Genomic DNA, 11,332 nt, shown 5'->3' on the forward strand with positions numbered 1-11,332 from the left:
CCCCCACAGCAGCTCGCCCCGGAGAAAGGCTGTCCTGGAAAGCCAAACGCCCCCGGCCCGCAGTTACTCCCGTCACTCAGCACTCCCCAACCTGCTAGCTCCCATGGCCATCTCTTCGTCTTCCTTTACGGAGGGTAGGGACAGCAGTCTCCCCAGACCCGGTGAGGGGGTCACCTGGGCACCTGCCTCCTCCTTAAGAGTGGAGGCCAGGACTGAATCTCCAAAACCAACCCGCTTCCTCAAGTCCGGAAATGGGGTGTCAAGAGGGAGGGTTTTGGCTCTTCAAAAGGTCGCCTTTTTGAGGAGTGACCTACCTCCAGGTCACTCACCTGCCCTGGGGAAGTAAAGGAAAGCATACCCTGCTTGGGACTGCCTGGACAGATTGGCCCCTGCTGGTGCAGCCTGCCAAGGGACTCGTGGGTATCTCAGTTTCCAGTAACAATAACCGTATCTTGCTGGCTTTACAGTGACAAAAAGCTGATGTCTATAAAGCGCCATGCCCTACTTGGGCTACAGATGATGCATGATTTGCAAGGTCCCTGTCCAGAGTCTAATAGTGACCGGGGAGGGATCTCTTCCACTTCTCTGTCTACTTCCTTGGGACTGCCCCACGACTGGCCTTAGGGAAAGGAAGAAGGGTTTCAGAAAACCCAGGACTGCTGAGTTGGGGTAGGGGTGGGGTAGCCTTGGTTCCTCCTAGCCCTCTTCCTTTAGGCCACATCCACAGACTCACGTGGCACTTGCATCGGAGCCCCACTGTGGAAGCATTGGTGTAGTCTCTGGGCCCTCAATGCTTAGTCCCGAGGGTTTCTGGGCAAAATAAGGGAATTGCTTAGGGCTGAGCAAGGCTGTGGGTCTAGCGGAAGGGTTGGAAAGTTCAGGTCCTAAGCTCTTTGGGAATGGCAGCTCTTTAACTCTTGTGCTTACAACTAGACCTTGCCCTGCTTGTGCTCCTAGTGACTGGACTATGTTCATTTTTCTATCCAGAACTCTGGCCTAGCAGGCTGCTTCCTTCACCTCCCCAAAGCTGCTGACTCAGAAGTAAATCACTCTTTCAGGCCAGGCTGATGGTATCACTCCTGTCACCCAAGCTCGCCCTCTGTAGCAGCCCCCAATTTCAATGTTACAAGCTATAAATAGACACTTTGATGCAGCATTCCACCTGTCAGTCACACTACAGCTCCCTCCCGCAGAAGAAATGGATGGGTTAATCCAATTCTGGTACACCCAAATCTGATGCTGTAAGACCGAGCTTGGTTCCCAGGAAACCAACAGGAATGGGTCAGAGCTGTCTCCCAGATACTGATGGGTGCAGAGAGGGAGGAGAAACTGGGAGAAAAGAGCCTAGCTGGGTTTTAAGCAAAGTGGAAGCTGTCCTAGAAGTGGGAGAAGGATTGGGGTGCTTTAAGTGGCAGATGGGAATGGGAGCACACTATAGAGACCAAGCCCTTCTGAGCAAGAAGAGTAGAGAACAAGTGGCTCCTGAGTTATGAAGTCTTTTTCTCTGTGCAGCAAATGAATGCTTATCCTATCTCTAAGAATTTGACATAGCCACTGGGAAATTCAGAATAAGGTTAGGGAGATTAAGTTTGCAGCTCATGTGTTTTGAGAAATTGACCCTGTGAAGGCAACAGGAGAGTGTCAAAAGTGCTTTAAAACAAGAACTTTATTTTGCTTCAGATAATCATCTGTGTGTGTACATATGTATAAAATGAGCATCCTGTGTCATGAAATAACTTCTCCAATGTCATTTGTAATGGGTACATATATTCTATCACAAGGATAAATAAAAATTTACCCAATTAATCCCCTAATGACCTTTAGGTTATTTCCATTTTTTCATAACACCAACAGCACTGTGTAGCTCAATCTTCACGCACATCAATACTTTTTTGCTAAGGAGAAATTCCCCAGTGTTAGGATTTACCAATGAAATTATCATTTACATCTTTGAAGTGTTCTTTGCTTTTTCTTAATTTAAAAAATTTTTAACATTAGGGATTCTTATGTAATCTTGAAGCCTCTAAGAATCTGCTTATCATGATTGGGGGGGCTATACTCCAAATCAGTGAAATAAAGCTAACTCCTGTTTAAGTATCTCTAATATCTATTGTAACTGCTCTTGATGAATCCCATTCTAAGATGAATCACACATTCCCTGAGAAGGTGGGCAGAACGTATTTTGTCTTCTTTAGGTTTCTTTTGGTAATTTGGGGTTGGCGCATTCCCCTCTCTGACTCAAAATACTCATGTTCTGTAATTCCAGCCATCCCCTCTAGGCAAGTGACCCCCAAACCAAGCTCTGGCTGCCTTCTGGATGCTTCCTTACATTCTGGATGAATCTTCTATCCACAGATTCACACAAGTAGAACTCTTAGCCTCTCTTTTCTGCACTGCCTCCAGCAGCTTTCTCTCTTCCTAATTCCAGCTCCATCCTGGTGGTCTTCCGCATCCTCCTCCCCTCTTGATCTCACTGGGGCCTCTAGGTCTTCCTTCCCTGCATGGGGGTGTGGGGGGGTGGATCTGAGTCCGAAAAGCTCCGGTTCTTAAGATTTTGCCGCTTGCCACTTGATGTGTGAGACAAGTTACTGTCCCTCTCTGCCCCTCAGTTTTCTCATGTGTGAAAGAGAGGTGCTCTCTGCACATGTCCTAATTGTTATGAAGATGAAATTAGATAGACTATCAAACTCCCTTCTAAATTGTAAAACATTAGTCAAAGGACAGTATTTAAAGTATTGCATGAAATTTTCAATGTATTTTCATTCTGTGAACACACTGTATTTTTCCCCCTCTTTGTTCCTTCCATTTGCTTCTCATCCCTGAATTCCTCAGGTAATTAGCAACACTTACTCACCCCCACCCTCTATCTCAGTTCTTTCCCCGACCCCCAATTTCAATTTCAGTCTCTCTTCTAAGGCCCAGAGCAAATGCCTGGTCTTCTATGAAGCACCTCTAAAGCAGCCAAGCAGAAATCCTTCCCCTCCTCAAAACCCCTGGCCCTTAATTTTCCTGCTGCCATTTCTCCACTTAGCACCTTCTGAGTGGTGACCTGGGGAACAAAGTCTGCATTTTCCAGCAGAGACCTAGGTGGATTCCTCACATCTGCAGCTGGAGTTAGCTGAGCTGGGGGTTATCTCTGGAGCAGGAGCAGGGTCCCACTCACAAGATGCCTCCTGTCTATGCCATCACTCAGTGACTCAATGAAGGTAAATTTATTGGGCAGTTTCTCTGTATTAGGCCCTAGGTTTTCTGGACTGGCAGAAGGGGCTGCCTGCTGCTGGGGGCAATATCATCCCTATGGAAACCTCTTCCTATATGGACTAAATCTTGTCCCCAGCACCCTCCCTTGGGCTCTCAGGACATAGTGTTCACCCCCTAGGTAGGTTCCAATTAGTTCTGAAGTACAGGACCCAGCAAGGCTTTAACTAAGGTTTTGAGAGTAGGGCAGCACTGGGCCCTGTGGGACCTACTACTTGGAGAAAGAGCCACAGTCCCCAGAGTAGATGAACCCCCAGCAGGCATTCCAGCCTTCCAGGTTCAGGAAGAGAGCTCTCTTTGATGCTCAAAGTCCCTCCCAGCCATCATCTCTCTATTTGCACAGCAAGGTGGGAGGCAGGCAGTTCTAAACTGTGCTAACTCAGGTCAGGTATACAGTCATGTGAAAGCAATCAACGGCTTGACTCTGTCTGAAAGGAGCCTAATTTCCAATAAAGAGTCGTTTCTTAATTCATTCAACAAGTATGAATGGCATGCCTGCTCTGGGTCAACTCCTGGGGATGTGCTGAGGCACAAGACTAGCCCCTCCCCTCTCACAGCTCTGGCAAAAATGGTGTATGACACAGCAGAATAAATGTGCTGTTATAAAAATCCTAAATGCAGAGTGGGAGTCAGCAGCTGGCTGGGAAAGCACTAGGGGTCCTGCGATGTAAGAGTGGGTAAGAGTGGGCAGAGGATTGCTCCAGTACTCTGGGCTGTTCCGGAACCCCTGAGGGGGAGCGGGGTATCAGTGTGGGTTGCCGCTGATGCCCTGTGCAGTTTCATTTCTTATAAACACTGCATTGGGAGGAAAGAGGCCTCAGCTCCCATCCTCCCCCAGGGGGCCCTGAGGCTGGGGCGGCTCTGTGGCCAGACCCAGCAGCCTGACCCAGAATGGTGCTGGATGGAAGCAGCACCCTCCTCCCCCATGCGAATGGATCTTGCACCATCGCCATTGCCCCTGGCAGGCTTCTTTGCCTTTAAGGGGGTAGCAGCACTCCTACATCGCTCTGGGAAATAAAGCCCGGTATGAAATCTCTCAACCCCAGGTGACCCACGCTAGCGCGCTGCCCGAGCCTAAGATGGGTGTGGGTGTGTGTTTGGAGAGGAGGGGGCACAAGCCCTTCCGGCCAACTTCCACATTCCTGCACGGCCCCGGCTGGGGGTGAGTTGGGGTGAGCGGCCGGCTCAGGGCTGGCCGGCTTCCTGGAAAGGGAGGGAGGGCGGGAGAAAGCAAAGCCTCCAGTCCACGCCGCCCTGGTGGCTGCTTGGGACCGCCCCTCCCCCTCCCCAGCTGGCTGCCCCGCTGGTGCCAGGCGGCTCACCTGCCACAGCCGGCCGGGGCACTTCCTCCTCCTTCTCCGCCCAGCCTCCCGCTGCAGGCCAGAGGTTTGCAGCCAACTCTGCTGCTACAGATTGTGTGACCTGTAGCAAGTTGCGAAGCTTCTCTGTGCCCTCCCCCAAGAAGAAGCTAGCGAGTCTTGTGGGGGCAGGGGGTGAGGTCTTCGGAAATGCTCCTGCCCTTCCTTCTTAAACCCCCTGCGCCCCCTCCCTGGTTTGGCCGACACACAGTAGGCGCACAGAAATGGCGCCCACCCCGATGTTGCTGTGGGGGAGGCCGCTTTGCGTCCCCTCCACTGGTCACTCCGCCCTCCGCTGCAGCCAGAGCGATTGGATTAGACTCGCAGCTTTCCCGTGGGAGGCGAGGGTGGTATTGAGCCGCTGGGGACGATGTCCGCGGGGGTAGGTGGGCGCCGAGCCGGGTCACTCTGAGGGCTCCCCACCTCCGCCTCGGCCCTGCCAGTGGGGGAGGGGCCGCTCCGGCCGCCCCTTCGGACCCGCCCCTCAGGCAGGCCCTTAGCCTGCAGCCCCCAGCCCTCAGCCCCCAGCTCCCAGCCCCTAGTCCTGCGCCGGGTTCTGCGGGATGGAGCCGAAGGGGCGGGGTCTGGGTTTCGGTTTCTTGCAATTGCTGCGGAGACAGGGAAATCGAGGAGTTTCCGGGAACCACGCCGGGAGCGCAGAGGTTCACGAGCTGTCGCTGGCCTAGGAGGAGGTGGGGAGAGGCGAGGAGGCGGGAGGGGCGGGCATCCTGTGTCGCGGGCTTTTGGCTCTCTGGAAGTTCCAGTGGAAGCTGGAAAATCGGCCTCGGAAAAGCCCCACCTGAACGCACTTGCCCCCAGCTCCTTCCCAGGTGGAGTGTGAAAGAGGGGCTATACATGCATGGAAGGAGGGGATTGTATGCAGGCAGGTGGCCTCCGAGGAATTCGGAGGCCCCCCTCCAAAGGCTGAGGTCTTCAGTTGTTCCACTTGCTGTCATGTACTGTTCTATTGCCTCCATAGCTCTTACCACTGCTGAAGTTATCCTTTTTGTGTATTTTATTTGTTGGAGGATTCCTCCTACATATCTTGGAGCCCCTTAATGCTGCCCTACCTGCCTAGTCCAGCCTGTTGGGTCCTGAGGGCCTCAAATGGGGCTAACCGCAACAAGGGTCTCAGTGAGTGCCTACTGAATGAGTGCAAAAACGAGTGAGAGGCATTTAGGTGGGCTTTGTGATCTTCTGATCTGCTCCCAGGGGACCTCTGGGCCCAGCTCTCCTTGCCACCTAGCCCAGTCAAGTCCTGCTGATGCCCCCAGCTGAAGGAGGCCCCACTCTGTAGGAGCAGGCCTTACTTACTTTGGGAGGGAGTCCCCTGTGGCTTCCAGAGAACTGCTTCTGATGGGGTGATTGAGCAGTGAGCAGATTGTCGTCATCACAGAGGAATGCTGGCTATGGGGGTTGGCCGGCCACTTCCTTCCCTCCCCAGGGCTTGTAGCTCAGGCCTTGGGGGATGGTTGTAGGTTGGGCCTGGATTGGAGCCAGGTAGGCTGGGAGTTTGGGATGGTGAGGCAAAGTCCAGGACACTACCTGTTCAGGCCAAAGAAATACCTGTCATCAAGGTGGGCAGTGTTGCCTACAAGCCCGATTCCTAAATTCTTATTTTTGGATTACCACATAGAGGTCACCTTACTTATAGTCTTGAGACCGTGGCTCTTAGAAAGACAAATCAAACATGTAGAGCTCCCTCAGTCCAGGAGAACGGGGCGTGGAGCAGCTAGCTAGCAGTGATGTCCACTCTGGAGGCAGCCAGCTAGGCAGTAGAGGAGCAGATGGACCCTCAAGCATCCCTTGTCCAGGCCAGAGTTGATTTCCTCTGGCTAAGGCTTAGGATCAGGGTGGCAGGCCTGGGAGAGAGCCAGGGAAACTCCAAGTGCTGCAAGAGTAGAGCTTGTGCTATGAGCACAGCCCCTGGTGACCCTGGTGACTCAGTCTGGGAATCCCGACTCCAGGGGCTGCCCTGGAAATAAGGCTTAAGACAATGAGGGGGTGCCCCTTAAGGGGTCTAGTGACCATGGCAGCAGCTTAGTGAGACCCCAGGCCAATATGGTATTGGCCTAGGGTCTCACTAAGCTTGGGCTTAGTGAGGAGTCCAGACTTGGGCTCCTCCTGTAGCCCAAGTCTGGACCCACTGATGCTGGTCCTCTGCCTAATCTACATAGTATCTTTGATGCAGAGAACCCAACCCTGATTCTAGCCTATAAATTAGACTTGGTGGAGGACCCAGTCTTCAGAGTGTCTGTGTAGAGCTCCATTCGAGGTCACATTTCGGAAACAGTAGATGTAACTTAAGCTTGAAAATAAGAGCAGGAATATGCCTTTGTAGCTTGGACTGAGCAAGCCATGAGATATAGGTACAGTCATGGAAAGAAAGCAGGGCAAAGGCAGGAGAAAAATGGGTTGGCCCAGTGGGTTCTCTGCCCCATTCACTGCTGTAGCCCCAGGATCCAGCTTTGGCTGAGTGCAGCAGGTGTCCCATGACCTAGTGTGGCTTGGATGGGGATGGACGGACGGATGGATGGATGGATGGATGATGGATTCAAATTGTCTTAGCAGCGTGCACCTTTTCCCTGAAATGTTCTTGACAACAGATAATTTCCACGGCAATTCATGGATACTGAGAGGGAGGGAGGGAGAAGGAGGGGGACATGGCTTCCCTGAGCAGCACTGTGGTTATTTCTGTCTGGTTCTGTCTTTACTAAGAGATCTTTCCCCTCTTTCCCATCATCCTCTTCACATGTGTGGCCCCTCCCAGATCTGCAGAGAGACTGGGAGTCCAGAGACAAGCACCATCCAGCCACATAACAAGGGGAAGGGGCTGTTAACATCAGGCAGGGGCTCCTTCCTTCTCCTGGAAGGTAGGTCCACAAAGGGCCTCAATTTAGATAGGACCTCAGCTAGCTATGAAAGGTTCCAGTCCTTACTCTGCATGAATAAGTCCTCAGGAAAGCATCTGTTGATTGACTGACCAACTAACTGACAGAAGGGGTGAAGGGTCAGCAGAGGCCCCCTGGCTGGATGGTCTAGGAAAAAGCATGCCTGTCTGCCTTCCAGCTTGGCAAGTGACAGACTATAGTGCAGATGTCACCATATCAGATTGCCTACATGAAATGCTGCTCTGGGAGTATTTCATAGGACTGGGTCGATATTGGGGGGCAAAATGGGCCAGGGTATGCTAGGGAAGGAGCTCTGAGCCAGGAGACCTCCAGTGATAGGTCATCCTCAGGAAACCAAAGCTATTCTCCCCTTCTTCAAGAACTCACAGGAGTGTTGAAGAAAGCTTCCCGCAGACTCACGGGCTGGAGCATCCATGTATTACTTGGCTTTTAGTGGAGTGGTAACTCCAGAAAGCTGAAGACTTAGGGGCATCTAATGGTCATGGAATGTTGCTCAGCGCCTTGCCTATGCCAGCCATATGGGGGTACTTAGAAGTGAGGAGCCATGGTCCCCACAACAAAACTGGATGTGAGCTCTCTAAAGACAGAAGATGTGGATGTTACGCCCAGAGCTACCTCCTTGGCGCCCAGTGCTTTCCTCGCAAACAGTAGGCACTTAGTAAGTGCACTTGATTTGCAGAATAGCAGATGTATGTCCTACCTGAAGTGTGAGGCAAAGGAGCGGAGATGCTGCGGTGTAAGGACAGGAGCAATTTATCTCAGCCAGTGTTCACAGATGGCCACTCTGAGCAGCTGGCCTTCAGCAGGACCATCAGCAGGATGATGAGTCAGCAGTGGGAGAGGATCTTCAGGATGCAAGAATAGCCCAAGCAAAAGCCTGGAGGCTCAAAAGTGCAGGGCAGATCCCACTCGTGGTGTGGCCTCATATGGTTGCCCAGGAGCTAAGGGTGGACCAGCCAACAGGGACCACACTGTGAAGAAGCTTGAATGTTCGTCAGGAGTCTGGACTTGATCCTGACAGGCAAGGGTCTACAGGGTGGGACCTATGGTTCCTCTCCTTCTGGAGAAACAAGTCTGTCATCCGATATTTGTTGAAGGAAGCTCTAGACGAGGCTCTGTGAGGGTAACTGGGAGTCTGACCTGTGTTTTAGAAAACTTTCTATGGAGGAGACACTCATTCAACGCTGTTTGTAGATAACCGTGAGAGTGAGGACCTCCTTAAATGGTGCGCCATAGGCCCCTACTTGCCTTGCGCTAGTCTGGGACCCTGCTGCACATTGGAGGCAGGGCCATGGACAGGAGGCAGCTCAGGCGCTGCATGTGGGTTAGGGCTGTGGCCATAGGGGATGGAGAGAATGGGCCTAGTTGAGAATAGGATCTGTGGATGGTGAGGATTTGAGGTGGCTTGGAGCAGGACTCTTCTCAGGCCTTCCCTAGATTCCCCATTTTGGGAGAAGTTTAGGGAGATCCCCACTCTACCCAAGGAGCATTGGCTTTGGTCTTAAGTTATGAATCTGGGGAGCCAAGGGCATTGAGCTAGAGTAGAGCAGGAGGTCAAAAGCTCGCAGTTTGCTCTAGGAATGCCCAGGTCATTGGTGACCACAGCCAGAACCCGAAACAACATAACAGCACTGCTCAGCTCTGCCCTTTGGACACTGGGTGTGTGAGTACAGCAGGCAGGGGAGGCCAGATAAGGGTGCCCCACTGCTGGATGGGGCATGTTTATCAATCCATCATCCCTCTGCTGTCTAGCAGGACTAGAGTCCACCTCCAGATCCTCCTGTGTTCCCAGAGGATTAGCAGTTCTGCTCCCAGGCCCCAGACCTCTGGAAACTCTGACCCTGTGACAGCAGTGCCCCCTGCTGGATATCATCCTCCTTGGGGGTCTAGGGAGGAGAGAAGTGTGCAAGGGACAATGCTGGCTCAAAGGGTGGGAGCAGAAATTGAAGAGTTTGGCTAAGGTACATAGACAGTGCCACCTGGTAAACAAAGCACCTGTTTCCTGGTCAGTATCATTTAGCAGACTCCAAGAAAAGGAAGCGATAGGGCTGGAGTTCCCTGGTGGCCTACTAATTAAGGATCCAGCATTGTCACCACTGTGGTGTGGGTTCGATCCCTGGCCTGGAACTTCCACATGCTGTAGGAGTGGCCAAAAAAATAAAAAATAAATTTAAAAAAAGAGGAGTTCTCTTGTGGCACAGTGGGTCTGTCATTGTCACTGCAGTGGCTTGGATTGCTGCTTTGGTGTGGGTTTGATCCCTGGCCCAGGAACTACTTCCACATGCACCATAGGTGCAAACCACCCCCCCCCCCAAAAAAAAGAGAGATGGGGTTTTCTTTTTTTTTCTTTTTTTTTTAAAGTGGTTGAATTTTATTTTATTCATTTATTTATTTATTTTTTTGGTCTTTTTGCCATTTCTTGGGCTGCTCCAGCGGCATATGGAGTTTCCCAGGTTAGGGGTCGAATTGGAGCTGTAGCCACCAGCTTACACCAGAGCCACAGCAACGCGGGATCCGAGCCGCGTCTGCAACCTACACCACAGCTCACGGCAACGCCGGATCCTTAACCCACTGAGCAAGGGCAGGGATCGAACCCGCAACCTCATGGTTCCTAGTTGGATTCGTTAACCACTGTACCACGACAGGAACTCCAAGATGGGGTTTTCTAAGGTGACTGCTGAGGGAGGCCAGAGAATGAGCACCCTGTCTCCCCCAGCCCCATGGCCCAAGAAGGTCTGCATCCTAGGCTGAGCACACATTTCGTGGGTGGGCACCCCCCTCAGATTCTCCCAGAGCAACCCTTCTGGTCCCCAGAAGGATTTGTCTTGGATGAGGGTCCACTGGCAGGGGACAGTGCCCTTGGTACTCTATAGAAAGAGGAAGAGTCAGCCCCAGATATAATTCCTGCCCCAGCCGTCCAGTCCAGGCTGAGAATAGAGACAGGGAAATGCCAGCACCCTGCCAGCACCCAGCACTCAGCACAACAAAAGTCAGAGAATGCATGAGCAGCTGCCTGGCTTCTCAGATTCAAACCTTATCTAGACTCACTCCCCTCCTGAGCCCCAAGCCAGTGCCTTGGACACAGGGACCAGTGTGGAGTGCAATGAGATGCCCAGGAGACAAAGGAGTGAGAGGACCCCATGTGCACCACCACAGTCCCTCTATCTCCAAGCCAGAAAGTCTACAAATAGGGCCACACCCTGGGCAGCCACTTCCCAGAAGTTTCTGCCACTAAAAAACAAGGTGGCTTTCCCTGATGAGTCGTGCTCACCCATGGCCTGGCATCTGAATTTCCCACCTTGGATAAGAGGTTTCAGGGAGTTTGTTTACATCAAGACTCTTGGTTGCAATCAAGGCTGAGGCCTCACCTGGCTACCTGGAGCCCAGGCAGCTGTCTTGACCTCCAGGAAGCTTGTCTTCCAGGTCAAGACAGTATGGATGGCTGCTGTTATCTTTGGGACAGGCCCTAGAGAGGCCCTGGTGCTCAGAAGAGCAGCTCCTCACCCTGGCCCGGGTGTGGTCTTGGCAGCCATCTTGATTCATCAGGGTAATGTAAGCTACTTACAAAAACTGCTCAGACCACTCACCTACCAGGCTCTCAGGGAGACACGAGGCCTATAGGAGGGCCCTCGAAGCAGACTCTGTGTGCTCAAACTTCCTAGCACCCTAGGTGCTGTCTTAGCAAGTCTGTTGCCACATGGCCTGAGAGAGGGTGGGGGCCATGGGAGCAGTGAGCTATCATCAGTTCATGGGAGGGCTGACCCATCGTGCTGAGGATTGTGGGATGGGAAAATCAACTTACAG

This window comes from Phacochoerus africanus, chromosome 4 (genome assembly GCF_016906955.1).
Source record: "Phacochoerus africanus isolate WHEZ1 chromosome 4, ROS_Pafr_v1, whole genome shotgun sequence".
NCBI lineage: Eukaryota > Metazoa > Chordata > Mammalia > Artiodactyla > Suidae > Phacochoerus > Phacochoerus africanus.